At 53.6% G+C, this 13866-nt stretch overlaps 1 protein-coding gene and 1 long non-coding RNA gene across 2 annotated transcripts in view; both read right to left on the bottom strand.

Moving 5' to 3' along the window:
* The window catches only part of SHISA6 (shisa family member 6), a 329086-nt gene that overhangs the window by 72381 nt on the left and 242839 nt on the right, over positions 1-13866 (bottom strand). The gene's annotated exons all lie outside the window — the stretch shown is intronic.
* On the bottom strand, positions 12253-13675 carry LOC137152795 (uncharacterized). Its single transcript, XR_010919607.1, has 2 exons — positions 13541-13675; positions 12253-12445 (listed from the first exon to the last, which is right to left on the bottom strand). It is a non-coding gene; the product is annotated as an uncharacterized lncRNA (long non-coding RNA).

Consider the following 13866-nt stretch of genomic DNA (forward strand, 5'->3'; position numbering starts at 1 on the left):
CATTGGGCAACAGTGCGCAAAGAACTCACGCGAGGGGAGTCAGGGATGATCCATCTCTTCCCGTTCCCAGCTAGCATCTGGAAATGCCCTGCCTGAACTGAGGCTTGTGCATAACCTCCCAGCCTGGAGGTGGGACGCTCTCCATGCAGGTCATTCCTTCGTGGGACAACCTCCCGTGATGGCCTCCCCTGGTTGCTGGGCTCATTCGGCTCCGCCGTGCAATCAGGTCGCCAGGTGGGAGCCCACGGTGCTGTGCCATGTGCTGAGAGGGCACCACAATAACCCACATGCTGGGCTTCAAAACGCTGCTGGGCCAGGTGGCCGAGAGGCTCCAAAACCACACGGCTCTGGCCCTGCCGGCCCACGGGCTGGCCAGACAAGAATTCCATTTAATGACAAATGGGGAGGGTTCGGTTCTGATGCGGGGGACAACCGAGACATGTCACAGCGACCCATTGCAGACTAACCCATCGGGCAGGGCACTCGCCTGGGGGCCCAGGGTCAGGTCATAGAATCAGAGAGTTGGAAGGGACCTCAGGAGGTATCTAGTCCCACCCCCTGCTCAAAGCAGGACTAACCTCAGCTATATCATCCCAGGCAGGGCTTGGTCAAGCCGCAGCTTAAAAACCTCTAAAGATGGAGATTCCACCACCTCCCTAGGTAACCCATTCCAGTGCTTCACCACCCGTCTAGTGAAAAACTTTTTCCTAATATCCAACCTAGACCTCCCCAACTGCAACTTGAGACCGTTGCTCCTCGTTCTGTCATCTGTCACCGCTGAGAACAGCCTAGCTCCATCCTCCCTGGAACCCCCTTTCAGGTAGTTAAAGGCTGCTATCAAATCCCCCCTCATTCTTCTCTTGTGCAAACTAAACAAGCCCAGTTTCCTCAGCGTCTCCTCATAAGTCTTGTGCTCCAACCCTCTAATAATTTTTGTTGCCCTCTGCTGGACTCTCTCCAACTTCTCCACATCCTTTTTGTAGTGGGGCCCCAAAACTGGACACAATACTCCAAATGCGGCCTCACCAATGCCAAATAGAGGGGAATAATCACTTCCCGTGATCTGCTGGCAATGCTCCTACTAATGCAGCCCAATATGCTATGAGCCTTCTTGGCAACCAGGGCACACTGCTGACTCATATCCAGCTTTTTATCCACTGTTACCCCCAGGTCCTTTTCTGCAGAACTGCTGCTTAGCTCGTCGGTCCCCAGTCTGTAGCAGTGCATGGGATTCTTCCGTCCGAAGTGCAGGACTCTGCACTTGTCCTTGTTGAACCTCATCAGATTTCTTTTGGCCCAATCCTCCAGTTTTTTTAGGTCCTTCTGTATCCTATCCCTACCTTCCAGGGTATCTACCACTCCCCCCAGCTTAGTGTCATCTGCAAATTTGCTGAAGGTGCAATCTACCCCATCCTCTAGATCATTGATGAAGATGTTGAACAAAACCGGACCCAGGACCGACCCCGGGGCACTCCGCTTGTGACCGGCTGCCAGCTAGACATGGAGCCATTGATCACTACTCGTTGAGCCCTATGCTCTAGCCAGTTCTCTATCCATTTTATAGTCCATTCATCCAACTCATACTTCCTTAACTTGCTGATAAGAATACTGTGAGAGACTGTATCAAAAGCTTTGCTAAAGTCAAGGTATATCACATCCACCGCTTTCCCCACAGCCACAGAGCCAGTCACCTCTTCATAGAAAGCAATCAGGTTGGTCCTTGCTCTGCTGGATGCAGAGGTGGGGCTCCCGCGCCCCTGGCTATGGGCTATTCCAGAGGGAGGCTCAGTCTCTCTCTGGGTTTCCCAGGAACATATGGAAAGGTCTCGATTTTGTCCCAATGCAGAACAGGAAACTTTCTGAAATTTCGGTGTGTTCCTGGGCTGGGAAAACCACTTCCCGCCCGGCTCTCGGGAGACCCCGTGTCCTGTGCCGCCCAGCCCCAGGCCTTAGCCACTTTGGGCCTCGTCATTCATTAGAGTAACTCCACTGGGGTGGACCCATCCCTGGTGCAACTCCATTCACTTCAAGGAGGTTCCACCAGGGATGGATGAGTGAGCCCATTACCTCGGTGGAAGCGCTCCAGACCCACAGATTCCCACAGAGTGAGGGAATCGAGCTATTCAGCTGCTTCAAGGATCCCACACCGTCTGTAAAGCTGGCCACGGCCCCCTTCTCGCTCTGCTGCCCCGGATGGAGTCTCGCTCATCCTGGTGGCATCCGTCCTTTCACAGGCCTCCTGCTCCTTGCCTGGTACCAGCCCTGTTCACACACACCGGAATCCCCAATGCCCCGTTGAGGGAGCCACTTCCCTTGCTCGGCCCTTCGCAAGGAAGACTCCGGCTTTGCCATCGCGAAGGCCACAGGCTAGAAAGGCAGGGCCCTGCCAGGATCCAGCCCCTCTCTGCACTAATCTTCCGCTCTCTTGCGCAGAGCCTGGCCTGTCCCTCTGCTCCTACCGCGGTCTCTCCCGGGGCGCAGTGGAGACGGGTGCTGCGCTGTCTCCAGAACACGGCTCCTGGGAGCCAGTGCTGGCCCAGCCTGCCAAGCTTGGATCCAGATCGGAATCCACTGAAGCCCTGGAGGTGTTTGGATCCCGGGTTCTGGCTGGGATCCACCTTCGTCCAGGAAGGAGAATCAGATGAAATAAGCAATGAGCAGCTTCCAAAATCCAAAGCTATGCAAACTCCGTCTAGCTTCCCTTCCCTGGGGCACAGGCCGGGTTAACTGTATCCTAGAGACGTGCTGTTGGTTAGTTATGACCTGGGTGCGAAGGAGGCTGTCAAAGCAGCCAGTAAAAGCAACCGTGGGGAATTGCTGAGTGCGGCAAACAAACCAGGGCCGTGGTCAGCCCGAGAGCCTGCAGCTTGAGCTGACTGCAGCACACCCTGCCCCGCCTGAGGAAAGGGGCTAGTGGCGGTGTGGGGGAAGGCAGGGACTGCCCATGTCAGAGCTGCAGAAAGCCGGCGCTCACTCAGCCTGGGTGGCCGGTGGCATCTGACTGATCTGTCCCGCAGGGAGCGTGGGCTGCCAGCTCAGGCTCAGAGGCCAGGAATTGTTTCAGTAAATCCTTTTAGACGGAAGAAAAACCTGAAGCCACAAATGAGGTAGAAGTGGCAGGAGTCACCGCTTGGTGAAACGCTAACTCTGCTTCCAACTGGTACAAATAAAGGCCCTGACTTAGGGGAGTGTGTCAGGGAAGCCTGGATAACCATCCCCTGCTGCAGGAGATATGCCCCAGCATCTCGAGCAAATCAACACCCAGGGGAAGCTGACGTGCGCCTCAGTCGGGAGACGCCGCTGATGTCCCCAGCACAGGCAACCTCTGACGGCCACAGGTTTATGGCTCAGGGGCTGTCCTGACACTGCCCTGTGTCCCTGGGCGACTCTCCCCAGTTGCATTAGAGCCATGGACTAGAGAGTCGCAAGTCCTGGCGGGGGCTGGGCAGGGGATTGGCTAGCTGTGCCTGGACTGAGCACAGGGCCATGTCAGGGCCAGCCAGAGGGACTCTGGCCCCAGACCCCGCTGGACTGGGCTGGCTCTGTATAGCTGCCCCGAAAGGCAGGTGGGGAGAGCAGGGGCGGGTTTTCCCGTGCTCATAGCACGGCGTGGCTGTCAGTGCGCCGCCAGTGTGGGCCCGGGAACTCAGACCCCGGCTCCAGAAGCCCCTCCAGAGACATGTGCCAGCCTGGGGTGGATGGCCGAGCGGCACGTGCAGTACCAGCCCTCTGACCTCCATGCCATCCAGCCCAGGGGCACAGAATTGTTCTCAGCCGCTGGGATCCCCGCCAACTGCTGTACAGCACCCTGCAGCGTGGGGCAGGCCGGTGCAGCACGGTCTGTCTCACGGCGAAGACAGCGGAGTCCGCAGGAAGGGTGGGAGCAGCCACCCAACAGGTGACACAGCTGACAGGTGTAAACCCGTGATCCCGGAAGCGGAGGTAGCCTGGTCTTGGGGGCCAGGGAGGGTCACAGAGCTAGAAAGGGCCGCGCCGGTGGCTCTGTCAGGAAGCGTGGCCAGCTCCATGCTGCCAGGGCAGAGAGGAACTGCCCTTCCACCTGAAATGGACCCCAGGTGCTGGAGTGACTCCTGCTGGGTCGCTGCCCCTTTGTTTCAGCCCAGCCCTTCGCCGTGGGCTGCATGCTCGCTGGGAAGCCACGATAAGCATCGGCCACACCCAAGGGCTCGCCAGGGCTTGCTGCACGGTATCTAGATCGCTGAGATGGGTTTGCAGAGGCCTTGTCTCATCAAAGCACGTAGGCACTGCTGCCCGTGGGATGCCGGCATGTGAGTACACCGTGAGCATGAACCCCCATGAAGGAGAGGAGCCAGACCGGGGACATAGACTGGGGACCGACGAGCTGGGCAGCAGCTCTGCAGAAAAGGACCTGGGGGTAACGGTGGATAAAAAGCTGGATATGAGTCAGCAGTGTGCCCTGGTTGGCAAGAAGGCCAATGGCATATTGGGCTGCATTAGGAGGGGCATTGCTAGCAGGTCACGGGAAGTGATTATTCCCCTCTATTCGGCATTGGTGAGGCCGCATTTAGAATATTGTGTCCAGTTTTGGGCCCCCCAATACAAAAAGGATGTGGACAAGTTGGAGAGAGTCCAACGGAGGGCAACAAAAATGATTAGGGGGCTGGAGCACAGGACTTATGAGGAGAGGCTGAGGGAACTGGGCTTGTTTAGTCTGCAAAAGAGAAGAGTGAGGGGGGATTTGATAGCGGCCTTTAACTACCTGAAAGGGGGTTCTAGGGAGGATGGGGCTAGGCTGTTCTCGGTGGTGGCAGATGACAGAACAAGGAGCAACGGTCTCAAGTTGCAGGGAGGGAGGTCTAGGTTGGACATTAGGAAAAAGTTTTTTACTAGGAGGGTGGTGAAGCACTGGAATGGGTTACCTAGGGAGGTGGTGGAATCTCCATCCTTAGAGGTTTTTAAGCTGCGGCTTGACAAAGCCCTGGTTGGGATGATATAGCAGAGGTTAGTCCTGCTTTGAGCAGGGGGTTGGACTAGATGACCTCCTGAGGTCCCTTCCAACTCTAATATTCTATGATTCTATGATTCTATGACATGCCAGGTGAAGGGATACGCTCCGGGGAGCACAACTGGCTCTCTGAAGCAGCCGGAGCGTGAATACTCGCAGCTTGGCCAGGCAGGAACATGTCCCAGTGGGGACGTCTAGACGAGCGCAAATTCCCCTCTGCAGCAGCGTGCGAGGAAGAGACGCCCTCGCCACGTAGCTGGGATGCTTTTCCCAAGCAGCTACACAGTTACGCCCAGCAAATGCTCAACACTGAGCTGCCCAGGGGGAACTCAGCCCTTGGGAACTGCGGGCAACGGACAAGGCCCCGCAACAGCAGCTCAAAACGAGATCGGCGGCTGAAAGTCAAACCAGCCATTCGGTTAGTGGGTCCTGGGGAGCGTAAGAGCCTGGGCGTTCAGAGCGGTTTTCACAGCCCGATGAATCTCCGGGGGTGAAGGCTGGTTACCCCGTGCCTGGGGCCTGGGGCCATCATTAGAGCTGGGTGATCAGTAAAACACCTCGTGGGCACTCGTGAGTGGAGGGAAGCCCCATGTTCGGATCCTGGGGGCCGTATTATTCTTCATTCCCCAGGGTCCAAATGGCCGCTGCTCACCGGATTTCCTGGATTTCTGCACAGATGACCATTTGTCCAGAAAGCCACGCTGGAAACATGTGATTCACGTTCCCTTCTTTAAACTGTTTCAGGCATCCACGCGAAGGGCAGAAACAACGGCAGGTGACTTGGGTGACCAATCACACAACTGAGCACGGAACAGGTGAAGCAAATGTTTGCGAGCCTCGTATCGCCTGATCAGGGTCACATCATAATCCCTAGCTCTGCGCCAGCCCTTCTCAGCAGCAGAGCTCGGAGCGCTTCACAAAGGAGGCTCGGATTCAGTGCATGTTACAGAGGGGGAAACTGAGGCACAGAGCAGGAACATGACCCCACCACCCAGGACGCCTGAGACACAGTGTTCTGCTCACTAGGCTGCACCACTGCACAGGTCATTGGGTCAACACCCACAAATAACTGCTGGAGGGGCCCCGATCCATCCTGTCACAAGACGAGGGGCTGAATCCTTCCCTGAGAGTATTGACAACACAGTGCTTGGCCAGCTCTCTGGCACCCAGAGCAGGCCCTGCCAGCGGGGCAGTGGCACAGTTAAACTGAGCTAAGTCCCCATCTAGACAGCGCCAGGTGGACGGAAGAAACCTGTCGACCTAGCTACTGTCTGGAGGGGAGGTGGGTTACCAACGGCGACAGGAGAACCCCGCCCGTCAGCGCAGCAGTGAACTCACTGAAGCGCTACAGCAGCGCCTCATGGTACATACAGACCAGCCCTAAGTGAAGTGCTCCTGTCCCAAACTGCAGTGCTGAGCGGCTCCTGTGGCATGGGGGGGAGGCGGGGACGGGAGGGGGAGAGGGGCTAAAAGGTCTCTCTCTCCTACCCGTGGGCTGCAATGCATTACTGTGTGCCTGAGCCCCCGCCCTGGCCCAGGATTCAGGGCATTATTGGCTCTGCCCCAGAGTAGGCAGCTCCCTGCTCCTGCCCCTCCTGCATTCACCTTCAAAGGCTGGAGTTTGGGGTGCAGGCGCTGCACGTTTCACAGTCCCAGCCTTTGCACGCTCTGCCCTGCACCTTCTCTCGCAGGCTTGGCACTGGTTAGCCCCTCCTGCGCTCTGCCCCGTGTCCTGCCTCACAGGAGACAGGAAGGAGAGGAGCTGGCAGAAAACGCCCTGCCGTTGCTTCTGATTCTGGAAGCAGGACTTGCCGAGGACTTACCCCACAGAACAACCCAGGGCCCAGCGGGGGAAGGGCCAGCCTTTGCAGATCAGAGAATCAGAGAATCATAAATGATTAGGGTTGGAAGGGACCTCAGGAGGTATCTAGTCCAACTCCCGGTTCAAAGCAGGACTAACCTCAGCTAAATCATCCCAGCCAGGGCTTTGTCAAGCCAGGCCTTAAAAACCTCTAAGGATGGAGATTCCCCCACCTCCCTAGGTAACCCATTTCAGTGCTTCACCACCCTCCTAGTGCAAAACGTTTTCCTAATATCCCACCTAGACCTCCCCCACTGCAACTTGAGACCATTGCTCCTTGTTCTGTCATCTGCCACCACTGAGAACAGCCTAGCCCCATCCTCCTTGGAACCCCCTTTCAGGTAGTTAAAGGCTGCTATCAAATCCCCCTCACTCTTCTCTTCTGCAGACTAAACAAGCCCAGTTCCCTCAGCCTCTCCTCATAAGTCTTGTGCTCCAGTCCCCTCATCCAGCCCTGTGCTGGACTCTCTCCAACTTGTCCACATCCTTGTTGTAGTGGGGGCCCCAAAACTGGACACAATACTCCAAATGCGGCCTCACCAGTGCCGAATAGTGGGGAATAATCACTTCCCTCGATCTGCTGGCAATGCTACTACTAATGCAGCCCAATATGCTATTAGCCTTCTTGGCAACAAGGGCACACTGCTTCTTGTGCACTTTAACCCTCAGGTCCTTTCTGCCTAGCAGTCGGTCCCCAGTCTATAGCAGTCCATGGGATTCTTCCATCCTAAGTATAGGACTCTGCACTTGTCCTTGTTGAATCTCATCAGATTTTTTTTTGGCCCAATCCTCCAATTTGTCTAAGTCACTCTGTATCCTATCCCTATCCTCCAGCATATCTACCACTCCCTCCAGTTTAGTGTCATCTGCAAACTTGCTGAGGGTGCAATCCACCCCATCCTCCAGATCATTAATGAACATGTTGAATAAAACCGGCTCCAGAGCCAAGCCTGGGGCAACTCTGCTTGTGACCAGCTGCCAGCTAGACATCGAGCCATTGAGCACTACCCATTGAGCTCGATGATCTAGCCAGTTCTCTATCCATTTTATAGTCCATTCATCCAACCCATACTTCTTTAACTTGATGATAAGAATACTGTGGGAGACTGTATCAAAAGCTTTGCGATATATCATGTCCACCATTTTCCCCACATCCACAGAGCCAGTCATCTCATCATAGAAGGCAGTCAGGTTAATCAGGAATGACCTGCCCTTGGTGAATCCATGCTGACTGTTCCTGATCACCTTTCTCTCTTCCAACTGCTTCAAAATGGATTCCTTGTGGATCTGCTCCATGATTTTTCTGAGGACTGAGGTGAGGCTGACCGGTTTCTAGTTCCCCAGATCTTCCTCCTTCTCTTTTTTGAAGATGGGCACTAGATTTGCCTTTTTCCAATCGTCCAGGACCTCCCCTGATCACCACGAGTTTTCAAAGATAATGGCCAATGGTTCTGCAATCACATCAGCCAACTCCCTCAGCACCCTCGGATGCATTGCATCCAGCCCCATGGACTTGTGTATGTCCGGCTTCTCTAAGTAGTCCTGAATCTGCTCTTTCAGCACTGAGGGCTGCTCACCTCCTCCCCAGATCATGGATTACAGAGCGGCATCCATATTTCAAAGCATCTAATGCATTTTCTGTAGCTCTGCAGCCCTTCCAAGCATGCCCTGAGCTGTTTCCTACAGCATTCCCTCAAATCTCAATGTCTGCGACATACTGACCTGAGTCGCCATTGCCCTCTGCTGGATGGAATCAGGACTCTTTGGCTATGTGTCATTGACCCAGTACAGCTAACAGAGATTCTCCTTCAGCTCCGGTGGCAGGAGTCTGTGTTTAGGAGCATGAACTCTGTCTCTACTGTGCCTGTGGCCATTGCAAGCAGCGTAGCAGTCCCTCGATCACTATGGTTTGTGTACAGTCCGACTGCCATATGGGCCACATATAAACACAAAGTGGAAAACAGACGTAACCTGACTGCACATGCACTGCCGGTTCCTATGCCCTGGCTACATCCACAACCGGCCATTGCAGACTGAGCTCCTGTGAGCCAGCCCTTAGAAATCTGCTCTCCAAGGCACTTGGTTAGAGTGACAAAAATAGGTTGCAAATGATTTATGTATGTAATTGCTGGCAAAGCCAAATTCCTGCCACAGATACCAATGTGACCCACCCATGTTACCCTGGGTTCTCCTTGACATGGGCTTCTGGAGTCAGACTGTCAGAACAAGAGATCAGTGGGCCCCCAGATCGCCTCCTCACAGCCCTGATGCCTGCCCTGGAGAGCGAGGGAGGGAAAACCAGCCCGTCCCCAACCAGATTAGCTTTGCAATAAGCACATTATGGGAGGACAGCAAGCCCCAGTTTCATGCTCTTGCTGTCAAGTGCCTTGAACAATTCCTCTTCTCGTTGCCTCTTTAACAGCAGCGCTAGTCACCGAGCGATCACGAAGAATAACTCCAGTGATGGAGACGTTGCCTTTGGAAGGAAAGCAGTGAGTACTGCTCCTTGCTGTAAGCGATATGCAAAATTTCTATAGCCGGGACCTGGCAGCACTTGGAGGGGACCGGGCGGGTGGATTTTGCTGTCTTGTGAGCCATATTTCTCCACGCCCCCTCCAGTGCCACCTGGCAAGCAGCCGGCCTGCCCCGGAGCACAGGCTGCTTGGTGAGAGAGGGTAGAAAAAAGCGGGCTGGAGATAAGTGCCATCATGGAAGAACCTGCGCTGTCAATGTGCCATGTCTTGTCAGGACACAGCAGGGCAGCCGGGGTTAGCACGGCCTTTGTCTGGACAGCTCCTCCATGCCTCGCCAGCATCTCCAACCGGCCTAGCCTAGCTGGCCAGCAGCAGCCTTCCATTTCTTCCTACAGCCAATGAGATGAGGGCGAGGCAGCTGCCTTCCCCAGCCTTCCCCTGGCCTGGCATCCACCAGCCCTTCTGCCAGGACAAAGACCCAAGCCAGTGCAGCGTCCCGCTCTTCTTGGGGACCGTGAGAGGGCGTCGCTAAGGCAAGCCCCTGCCTGCCCCAGTGCAGAGACCCAGCACAATGAAGGTCTTCGTGAAACTTCCCTCGCAGAGCTGTTCCTGACTCACCCCGCCTGCCTCAGAGGGAGCTGCAGGTTGGATGCAGGAGCTAAAGGTCTCAAACGTCTCTGAAATAGTCTCTGTCACTCTAAAATAGCCACCTGCTCTGCTCCAGACACATGCAGTCATGGTCTGCGCAGCCAGCCACGTGTCTCCAGTGTCAGATACATCTATCTCCAGTGTCCCATAGCCAGCCGTGCCGTGCAGCTGAGAGAGATCTGGGAGGCTGATCAGAGTCTAATTAGTCACGCTGCCCCAGATAAAGCCAACGTACAACATATGACTTCTTTATATACCAGCCAGTCTGCCAGCAGCGCCTCCTCCCGGGATTCCCTCACTTCACTCATCCCAGGAGAGAACCTTTCAGAGACCCAAACCCCAAGGATTCCTGACTCCCAGCCCTGAGCTCAGCCCGCTAGATCACGCAAGACTGGCTGCTGAATGACTTTTGGGGCACCCCTCCAATTCATCAGACTAAGGGCAAAATTGTGCTCACACAGCCACACCTCGGCCTGGGAAGTGTAGAGAACACAGGAGCTGGGAGCTGAGACTCAGTGAATTTTAAAGGCTTCAGTTCTGCTCTCATTTACGTCCCAGGGAGGTTGGTAACTGGTTTAAATGGAAGCTCCACGCACATTAGCACCATAAACTGATCAACCCAGTCTCCTGCATTCAGAGGTGACAACACCAACTCTAATGCACGTCTCCCCGATCACCCTGCCTCCCCCTCTTCCCCTCCACACAGAGTAAAGCAGAAGCTGCTATGCTTTGCTTTCTTCCCAAATAAACAGCAGTGGATGCAAAGCTTAGAGAAGATCAGGCTGGCGTCAGGCCCAAGAGATCCTGTGTAGACCAGATATGCACACTAAGGACCATCATAGAAGAATGTTTAGAATGGCAAGCTCATCAATGTCATTGACTTCCAAAAAGCATTTGACAGCCTGCACTGCCATACATTGTGGGATATTCCTCGGTCCTACAGAATCCCAGCTAAAGTCATCGACATCATCAAGGCCGTGTACACAGCTGCAAAGGGCTCTGGGAGGGTGGCCAACCAGACAACAGAATGGTTTAACGTGGACACTGGTGTGAAACAGGGCTGCATTTGATCTCCACTGTTGTTTGGCGTTGCCACAGATGGGATCATGAAGAAGTGTATTAGCAACACAAACACTGGTATCACATGAGGAGATGGCAAATGCTGAGAAGACCTAGCTGTTGCTGGTTTTATTGCACTTCTGAGTGACACCCCCGAAAAGAGACAAACAAAGATGGACAATCTGGCAAAAACAGCATGCCAAGCAGGGCTCAACATTTGTGATGCTAAAACAGACATCCTTGAAACCCAGACATCAAGCAGTAACAACATCACGTTAGAAGGCAAACATAGCAAGAAAGTAGAACAGTTCATCTCCCTGGGCAGCACTGTATTGGCCAGCGGAGCCTGCAAGAAAGAAGTGACCCCAAGGAGAGAAAAGGCCTCCACAGCATTTATGAAACTTAACAACATACGAGAAGCAAAGATATACAGCATCAGAACAGAACTGAGAATTTTCAGTGCAAACCTAATCTCAGTGCTACCATTCATCTGCAAGAGCTGGAGAGCTACGAGAAAATGCTAGACAGAAAACAAGTGCCTTTGAACGATTCTGGGCACTGGCTGGAAAGACCATCCCCAATGAAGAGATCTGAGAAATTACCAACCAGCAGCTTGTTTCCACTGGAATCAGAAGGATGCACTGGGTATGTTTGGGGTACACACCCCAGATGCCAACACACACACTCCCACATGAAGGTGTCAAGTAGAAACCAAGTGGTGTGAGGAAACGAGGCACCCAAGAGAAACCTTAAGAAGAACTCAGAGCCAGGAACGCAGCCCTGTTGGTCTGAATCCGAATGAGCAGATGAGAGCGGCAGCAAATGACAGAGAGGAATGTAAGAGACTAATTTCCACCCTGTGCACCAACATTGGTGCACCAAATGGCAAAAGCTGCTTCTAAAGGAAACCTGGGAATTGCAGGGTGTAGAGCTGTGCTCTGTTGGCTGCAGCTCTTCCAATCCCCTTCCCACTGCTTTACTTTTATCGGTGTGAATTTCTGTGCTCTGGGGCTGTGTTTTGGGTTTGGCCAATAACTGGGCTGGAAACACATTTGTGGCCTGGGGAGCAAGAAACCTGGATCACGGTGCTCCCCAGGCATAACTGAGTCACCCTGAAATCAGAATCAGGCCCTGAATCTTAGTGCAATGAAATGAAAGCAGACCTCCTTGTCCCAGCGGGGGGAAATGGCTCCTTGGCTGACCCGGCCCATTTCACTGTTCAGTTTAATCCCTAGACCCTCCTGAAGGAGCAGTTTCACCAAGTGACAGTTATTTCAGATAGTGTGAGCAATTTCACACCTCCTGGGTAGGTGTGGCAGCCAGCCAGTGAGCACAAGGCAGCGCAGATCCATGGGACTCTGGGACACCTCCCCCTCCCCGCAGGCAGGTGGATATGCTGCCTCCTCCCACAGTTCCCTAGAGGGAAAAAGGTGGAAAAATATTAGTGCACAATCCCTCCGTCTCCAACGCTGGCCCACAGGGTAGAAACTAGTCTCGTTCATTCCTTTCCCTTCTGTGATGCTGGCAGAGCAGGTGCCAGCTCAAGACAAGGTCCGGAGTCACAGCTGAGCACTGACAAACACACAGTTGGCTCACCGGCATGTTGGTATTGTTAAAATAGGTATTAGAAGGATAAGAATGTGTTTAGACTTAATACAATGCTTGTAAGTTGCTGCCTGCATCTCACTTATAATATCTGCATCCTCTACTGTAAGGTAGTATTTACGTGTTTGCTCTGTGACTATAAATCAGCAGACAGGAGAGAAGCATTAACCAGTGCAAAATACCCGGCAAAGGAGGCCTATCAACACCCAGATGAACTGTTGTGGAACATCAGGGGACAAAAGTCTTTATTGATTGCTTTGCCCACCCCATGAAGAGGGCATGTGCAGCTGAATTCTTCCCAACAGCTGAATTTGCAGCTTGAAGGCGAAGGGGGGGAAGGAATAAAAAGCTCTCACAAGGAGGAACTGTATATCTTTTATGCTGCTTGCACTCATGGCTTAGCCCTATGAGATATATACAGCTTGTTTATTACAGAGGCTTCTATTACATTTTGAAACAAAGATTGGAACTCATTTGTGTGTGTATATATGTTTACCTTGTTTAACCTTGTAAATTACTCTCATTTCCTTTTCCTAGCTAATAAATCTTTAGCTAGCCAGTCCCATAACAACTACAAGCATTGTCTTTAGTGTGAGATCTAAGGAGTAACTGACTTGGGTAAGTGCCTGGTCTTTTGGTACTGGGAATAAGCTGAATATCGCTGTGATCTTTGGTGTAAGGGACCATCTATCACAAGGACAGGCTCACAGGTGGTGACACAGATTGGAATACCCAAGGGGACTGTCTGTGGCTCAAACAAACAGAACCCCGCTGCCCTCCCCGTAGCAGAACAAACACACCCGACAGAACAAACACAGTGCCTGCAGACTTTACACTTGATTAGTAGGTGGTGAAATCTAGGTAGAGAACTCACAACCAATGTGGGGTTTGTGCCCTGCTTCTTACCCCTTGGCCGTGGGGTTGGTACTCACACTCCTGAGCCCCTGCAGGAGAACTGGACACCTTCCACGTCAAGCACAGCTGCTGGGGCAAAGGGTGAGCTCCCCCCCAGTCATTAGCTCCTTTGGGAACTGGTTCCTGTGACGGTGCTGTTAGCTGCTACAAATAGAGCCCTGTGGAGACCAGCAGCCTGCCCAGCGACCTCACCCAGGGATTGGGTCTGAAAGGGCAGAAAGGATCACCTACACCTGTCGGGAGCCTGCCAAGCAAAGGAGGTGATTGGCTCACCAGCCGGAGAACCCAGGGAGGAAAGCAAGCCAGGGAAAAGGCTG

Source organism: Emydura macquarii, unplaced genomic scaffold, assembly GCF_026122565.2.
Source record: "Emydura macquarii macquarii isolate MOO-44397 ecotype Brisbane River unplaced genomic scaffold, CSIRO-AGI_Emac_v2 contig_1230, whole genome shotgun sequence".
Taxonomy (NCBI): Eukaryota; Metazoa; Chordata; order Testudines; family Chelidae; genus Emydura; species Emydura macquarii.